Source organism: Branchiostoma belcheri, unplaced genomic scaffold (genome assembly GCF_001625305.1).
Source record: "Branchiostoma belcheri isolate BF01 breed outbred unplaced genomic scaffold, Haploidv18h27 scaffold8, whole genome shotgun sequence".
NCBI lineage: Eukaryota > Metazoa > Chordata > Leptocardii > Amphioxiformes > Branchiostomatidae > Branchiostoma > Branchiostoma belcheri.
This window is the reverse complement of record NW_017804464.1, coordinates 1877529-1884016: the sequence shown is the minus strand read 5'-3', so window position 1 is coordinate 1884016 and position 6488 is coordinate 1877529. Positions and strand designations below refer to the sequence as shown.

Below are 6488 nucleotides of genomic sequence, written 5' to 3'. Positions count from 1 at the left end.
TTACAACAGCCAATTTGACCTGAAGACTGTTGTTTTATGGTTATGTAAGGGTCGATTTTTCACGTCACGAGAAGTGCATTTGCACTTCAGTCTTTGGTAATGATCCAAGGGGTAACTTCATTCCATGGTGTTGGTAATGTTTTTTTTTTCACATTTCTTACAATAGTGGTTCTATTTCACGTCTCCTATAAGCTAGCTGCTATCAGAGAAGAGGAATCAGTCCAGGGTACAGACATTCGGGAAATAAATCTGTCCGGCGGCTGGATATATATGTAGGTCTTATCAGATACCGACGCAGTGCTTCGCCTTTATCTAACTGTCAACAATTCTTTTTACCTACAAGAGAATCTACTTAGCTTGTCCGGTTTCCGCCTGTAGTTACAGACACCGTAGCCGACATTTGTAACACGAGAATGACGCATGTATGAAGCGAGCAAAGCATCTGATAACCCAGAGATCCATTTTCCCCCTCTGGGATGTAGTCTGAGGTACAGGAAAAGATTTTCATCTTAGCAGGTCGATGGATCGAACCGTAGGCTCAACCCGGCATTGAACCGACATTGCTGCAACTCCGCGCGGGTGGATTTACTCACCCTGTCAACAAACACCACATCCACTGTCCATAATGGCGTTCAAGGAATTTCTGTGTCAATCCTTCGATGTTTAAGATACGGGTGTCGAAAGTTTACCTTGACATCAGTGCACAGATGAGCACCAGGCTTTGGGATATTACCAAGAACTTTGCGTGAGTGGAATAGTTAATATTGTTTAGTAGCCTCTGGAGCAAAGAGAGCGCCCAAGGGGCCATGTCCTGAGCATTGGCCTGAGCGAATCATCATCATCGTCAAGTAGGGCGTTGCCCAGTTGACCCTCTCCCCCAAGACGGAATAATTAGAATAAATAGTCTCATATTACACTATAATGGCGATATGTTTACATTTGAGGCATTTTCGGACTGCAACTCGTACCTTGCAAGAAACAATACATGAAGTATCATCAGTCTTCTATCTCCTTTGTATCGATCATAGCATGTATATTGGCTAATTATGGTTAACATTTGGACCAGGACCAGGAATGTATTTTTTTCTTTCAGCTTTGACAAGTAGACTCTAATCACGTCGTTACCTTAGGGACGATAGGTAAAAAGTTTATCAATTTTCCACGTTCTGAGTTGCAAGCAGAAACGCGCGGATCAATAATTACATTAGTGCCACGGACTTGACCCTAAACTGGATCAAACCTAATCCAATTATGTTCTCCAATGACGGTGATTAATTGGACTGTGCTGTAAGTATCCAGCTTCCAATAACCCCCTACAGACGCACGCACACACAGCACACACTCACACACTCACACACGCGCGCGCACACACACACACACACACACACACTCACGAGGATACTTCAGGAAACAATGCTGTTATTAGTTAGCCTGTTTTAAAATGTATCTATGTAAATATTTTATCATTAGAGGTTTAAAAGAGTACTGAAATAATCCATCCCCTCAAAAGTAAAGTAGTCCCATGGCCTTGTTGAGGCCGAAGCGGTTGTTATCTCCTTCTACCACCTTTTACCTCTCCAACCAAAGGCAGGTAACCATTTTTACACCAGGAAATGTCGTGGAAAGTACTTTCCCAAAGGAACAAGTTCGGTGTACAGGATTCGTACCGAGGACGTCTGGGTTCTTTCACACTACCCCAGAAGGCGTTCGTATATACTGCCCACCTGCAAAGTCCAAACCAAGCCCAAAGGCAATAAGATTTTGGAATCTTCATAGAGCTTCAGGCATTCAGGGCAAAGAGTGTTAAGATCTCGTGGAATAAAGACATCCGTCATCGCGGCGACAGTGCTGGAGGCGACATCTTGCGGATGGCTTAAAGATGCAGATGACACCTGTTACTACTACTTTGTGTTTCCTGTATTCACATCTCCTTACGCGACTGTCCATTTGCAGACACATCCTACAAAGTCTGAAATGTAGGGGTGTTTAATAGCAATCGTATATGATATCAAGTTCTTCTATGATATCTGTATGCACAGATATCATTTAAGACTGTCCTGCTGTGTTAAGCCTTTTTGGATGTACCGATGTGTAACGACCAGTGTGCCTTAGTACTAATATGGGGTGCAACATGGAGTGGTCTTTGGCTGAGATTAAGCTTAAGCTTTGTTTTCTATTCAGTTCTGAGTTCAGGCCAGTAAAAACAGTCAGTGATCTGTTGACATCAGAGAAAGTGAAGTATACAATGTCTGACGGCACACAGGACAAGCTAACACTTCTGGAGCACACTAGAGTAAAACACTATATCTGTGACCGCCAAGGTGTCTGCCTGTATGATTTAATTGGATGACCCAAGACCCCATTATCGCTGTCACACCCAGTGTGTGGGTAGATAAGTCGTCTCCAGGATTAGAGGTCGGGCACTTGGCGCCCTGCTTTTCTAGATAACAGTCCAGTCTTTTCTATCATATCCCGATCATACAACGTGTATTGAGCCGAGCATAATGCCGACTGCTTGTCATTCCGCGAGGTTGCTGAGTGTGGGAGGACCAGATGGAAGTGTCTTGTCTCATTCCGTACAAAATTGCTGTACTTTGTTCCCACGAGGCCACACTGCTTCAGAGAAGAACTCATGCATATATAGGTGTCTATAAACACCACTGATTTATTACTATCATAATAAGATTGTCTTGCTTTTTGTACACTGGACCTTAGTGAATGCATAAGCAAAAGTCTGCTTTCCTGCATCACAACTTAGTAATTCCTTGACTACCCCTGCTACATCCCCTGCCTATGAGCACATATTTTTCAGAATCCTTTGTAGTATCAGGACTATGTCAAATGCTGCGAGAGCCGGTCGTTTCTATTTTTCAGAATGAAGAATAGGTACTGTACCTAATCAATTACAGATACATGTGTCTCATATTTTACATCGAAACACATTTGAGATCAGCCCAATAGATTATGATACACGGCTCACTGTAGCTTTGACTAACTGGTCTCACTAGATATGAAGTTAGGGATATTCTCCAAAGGCCTTGTGGTACGGTACCACACCGTATGATTGGATTGTGCAGAGGAATAGTGTCCTGTCCGGTAGAGTCATACTGGGCAAAGTATTATCGAACCAGGAAAGAAGGTAAGAGACAGGTGTCACACTACAGCCTACATCCTGTAGGGTGTGGTGTTTAACAGATCGAAAAACCAAAGGGTCATTCAAAAGAAGTCTCCCCTTTGGTAAACTGTTCCCTACGTGGGGAGGGGGGCACCGTGCGCGTTCTACGGTAATTTAGGCTTAAAACATAGGAACTGATTATAAGATACAATTAAAAGCCCTAAACGCACATTTCTAGGCCTCACCTTTGGACAGAACCGTACGTTTACTGTCGGTTTTTACGCCAAAACGGACATTTGTCAACTTGCAATTGTGACACAGTGTCAGGAGAAATTCCCGCCGCGCTGTCATATTCACCTTTGACCTGACCCCTGGACTGATAGAGGTCACACAACCTGCACCTGATTACCCAATAACGTATCATTTCTCTAAGGTTAAAGCCTGTCGAAATTTTCCACGACACTACAAAAGACGTCAACAACATGGAACACGACACACCTACAAAACCAAGAAGGTTACGGTGTCCGGGCTCCGTGTTGGAGAAGAGCTACGCACCTGGCCATCTGCTCCCCTTGCCGACGATCCGGAACCCCCATTACCAAGTCATTAGTCCCGCGGCGTCTGGCAGGATAACGAAGAACCTGTGACAGAATCTGGGACAACATACTCCATAGCCATCTCTAACACCTTGTACGGGCCATTCAGCTGACAATGTAGGACCTGCAGGACGTCCATATCCATAGAGAGGGCAATGATCCTTATCCTTGTGGATCTATCAAAGTCTGCTGCGGCAGGCTGATGCGACAGGCAGGTCCACGGCTTTCAGACGATGAGCGACGGTGGGCAGAAATTATTTGCAGCAGCGAACGGTATTGTCCACGCCTGTTCGCGGTAACTCGCAATTACCAGGTCATGCGAACAGGCGGATGTCAATCCCATCTCGCCAAATCGTCTCTCTTCTATTTCAAAGACATCAAAACTTTTTCCATACATCACTGTGCACGGGGTCAAAGATTAACATCTATCACTTCAGTGGTGCATGACACCCTAAGATTTATGACTCATCTAGAATTCACATATTTCATCGCACATTCATAGAGACTCATCCCGGCATATCATGGACATGGGCGGGGCCGGTCTTGTACGTGATTTAGTATCAGGGCATTGCAGCACGCTTACGTAGATTCTCACTTTTTCATCTCTGTATTTCTGCATCATCCACGTATTCAACATTTGAACAATTTTTCTCTCTATTAAAGATAAAGGTGTTAAAGATGTTTTGATGAAATTCGTGGACCTGAACGATTGTAACCCAGCATATGAGGGTCAGGTACCTGTATACCCAATGTTTTCCACATATATAGCATGTGTGCATTCATATATTCTGACGGTACATTAAAAAGTAAGGAGGGATTTCTACGATGGAAATCAGTGAAGTTCCAGGTGACCCTGTCCCGCCCTGCGATGACAGTAGTAGGACAGACGTAAGTGCACGGTACCGTCCATCACACGTGGACAACGACGTAACGACATGGTGGGCGTTAGAGCTGGGAGATGCACTCTTAGGGGAATGTTACGGCATTGATGTGCGTTACGTACTCCTCATCCGTGAATACCATATGTAGGGCACCCTTACAATATTCAATGTAAATCTTCTAAATTAGGACTACGAACAACAGTGGGTCATTCATTATTTTGATATTTTGGCTATCGATTTAACCACCTTGGGAAAATTTTGGGAGTATGGGCCTTTGTGAGAGCTTTTGATATGTTATTTCTTCAAATTTGCCTTGATAGACTAATGATGGATGTGACGTTCCCATTATGCATCGGTATTCTCAACTCGTTATAAGTCCTTTCGGTGATTTTTCTTCATATAGAGATCACCATATACCACCTAGGAAGATGGGCTGAAATGGCGCGTGGAGGTGTCAAACTGCCGACAGACTAACTTCACACACGCCGGTCATCAATCAAAGCACGTATCGAGGCGGCACGTGGCGGAGTGTAGATCCCCCTGACGGGAAACGGTTCCGAACGACGGGTAATCATCGCTAATAATCAAGGTTCCGGATGAACTTTGTGTGGAAGAATGATGATCGAAGTGCGCCATGTCGTCTATCACGTGCGTGATGTGACAGGGAAGAGCGAAGTGTCCGAGATGAGATACCAGTGAGGACTATTGTGGATCTTCTTTGTAGCAGTTTATAATAAGGCGGTGAATTGCGATGCGTTTCAGGGCAAGACAAAAACGAAGATTTGATAAAAGTTGAGTTTCCAAACATTTTGGACATGCCACTTAACTCTCATACACATATCTCAAAATATATTTTGTCATACTTTGCTTGAGGTTCATAGATCTACCTTAACACAAGTTCGAAATTTTCCACAAAAGAAAATCTGCAATTATTATTGTGAAAACAAGTGAAACAAAATCGAAGTTTTTGAAGGAAATCTGCAATTATGATTGTAGAAACAAGAGGAACAAAATCGAAGTATTTGATGGATAGCACTTTTGCGCATGCGTAACTACATACAAAGAATGGCACAGATGAACCTCGGAACACTTTATGACATTCTCTATCGATTTTAACGAGCCCCAGGGGTAATAAAATGACATTCTTTCTAGGTCATCATACTTGCATTTCTTTGAAAGCGATACATATCTGATACACCCAGCGCGATATCTGGTTGTACGTTGTTTTAATCATCAATACTGAATTATCTGCGTGATTTATCATTCATGGAAACTTCCTAATTTGATAAAACCCAAAGTAAAATGTAAAAAGTATACGTAGACTGTAATCCTCTCGCTCGTAAAGTCCTCCACGATAAGGGCATATAGGACACCACAACGAAACTTATCTATGTACGAAGACTTGCATGAGGGACTATGATCAGAAAGATTGCTGCTATGATTCCGATTGTAATCCTACGCAAGCAACTGAAATCAATGGAATGAAGAGGGATTGCATTTTGATTAATCTGACAAGATCAGATCCTCAAGTCCAACTGAATCGAAGTTTCAAAAGCAGCCCAACTAAATCGAACTTTTAAAATCAATGCAATTTGTACAGAAGCAACGAAGTCAGCTACGATCCCATCACATCCAATAACCAGGAAAGTTCAAATATCTAACTATGCCCTTCTATGCCTAATATTAGATTGAAGCTTCCTGCTCTCCCTAATGTCTTAAAGCAATAACGGTAGGAGAAACTTGAGGAAACGAAAGGTGCTACCCTAACGAACTATTCTCGAACTTTTACAACGAACGGACTCTTACAACACCCAGGAGTACAGTTCTCAGCGTACAGGCAGGGGGAATCAATGGTTCTTTCATTAATTTTGGTACAACAGCCCCAGGATATTCCAT

At 43.1% G+C, this 6488-nt stretch overlaps 1 long non-coding RNA gene across 1 annotated transcript in view; it reads left to right on the top strand.

Moving 5' to 3' along the window:
- LOC109486381 overlaps positions 1-5328 on the top strand; it is a 16428-nt gene extending 11100 nt beyond the window's left edge. Inside the window, exon 3 of the long non-coding RNA XR_002141193.1 lies at positions 4996-5328. This is a non-coding gene — a long non-coding RNA (uncharacterized LOC109486381). The remainder of the gene's footprint in view (positions 1-4995) is intronic.
- The last annotated feature ends 1160 nt before the right edge of the window (positions 5329-6488 follow it).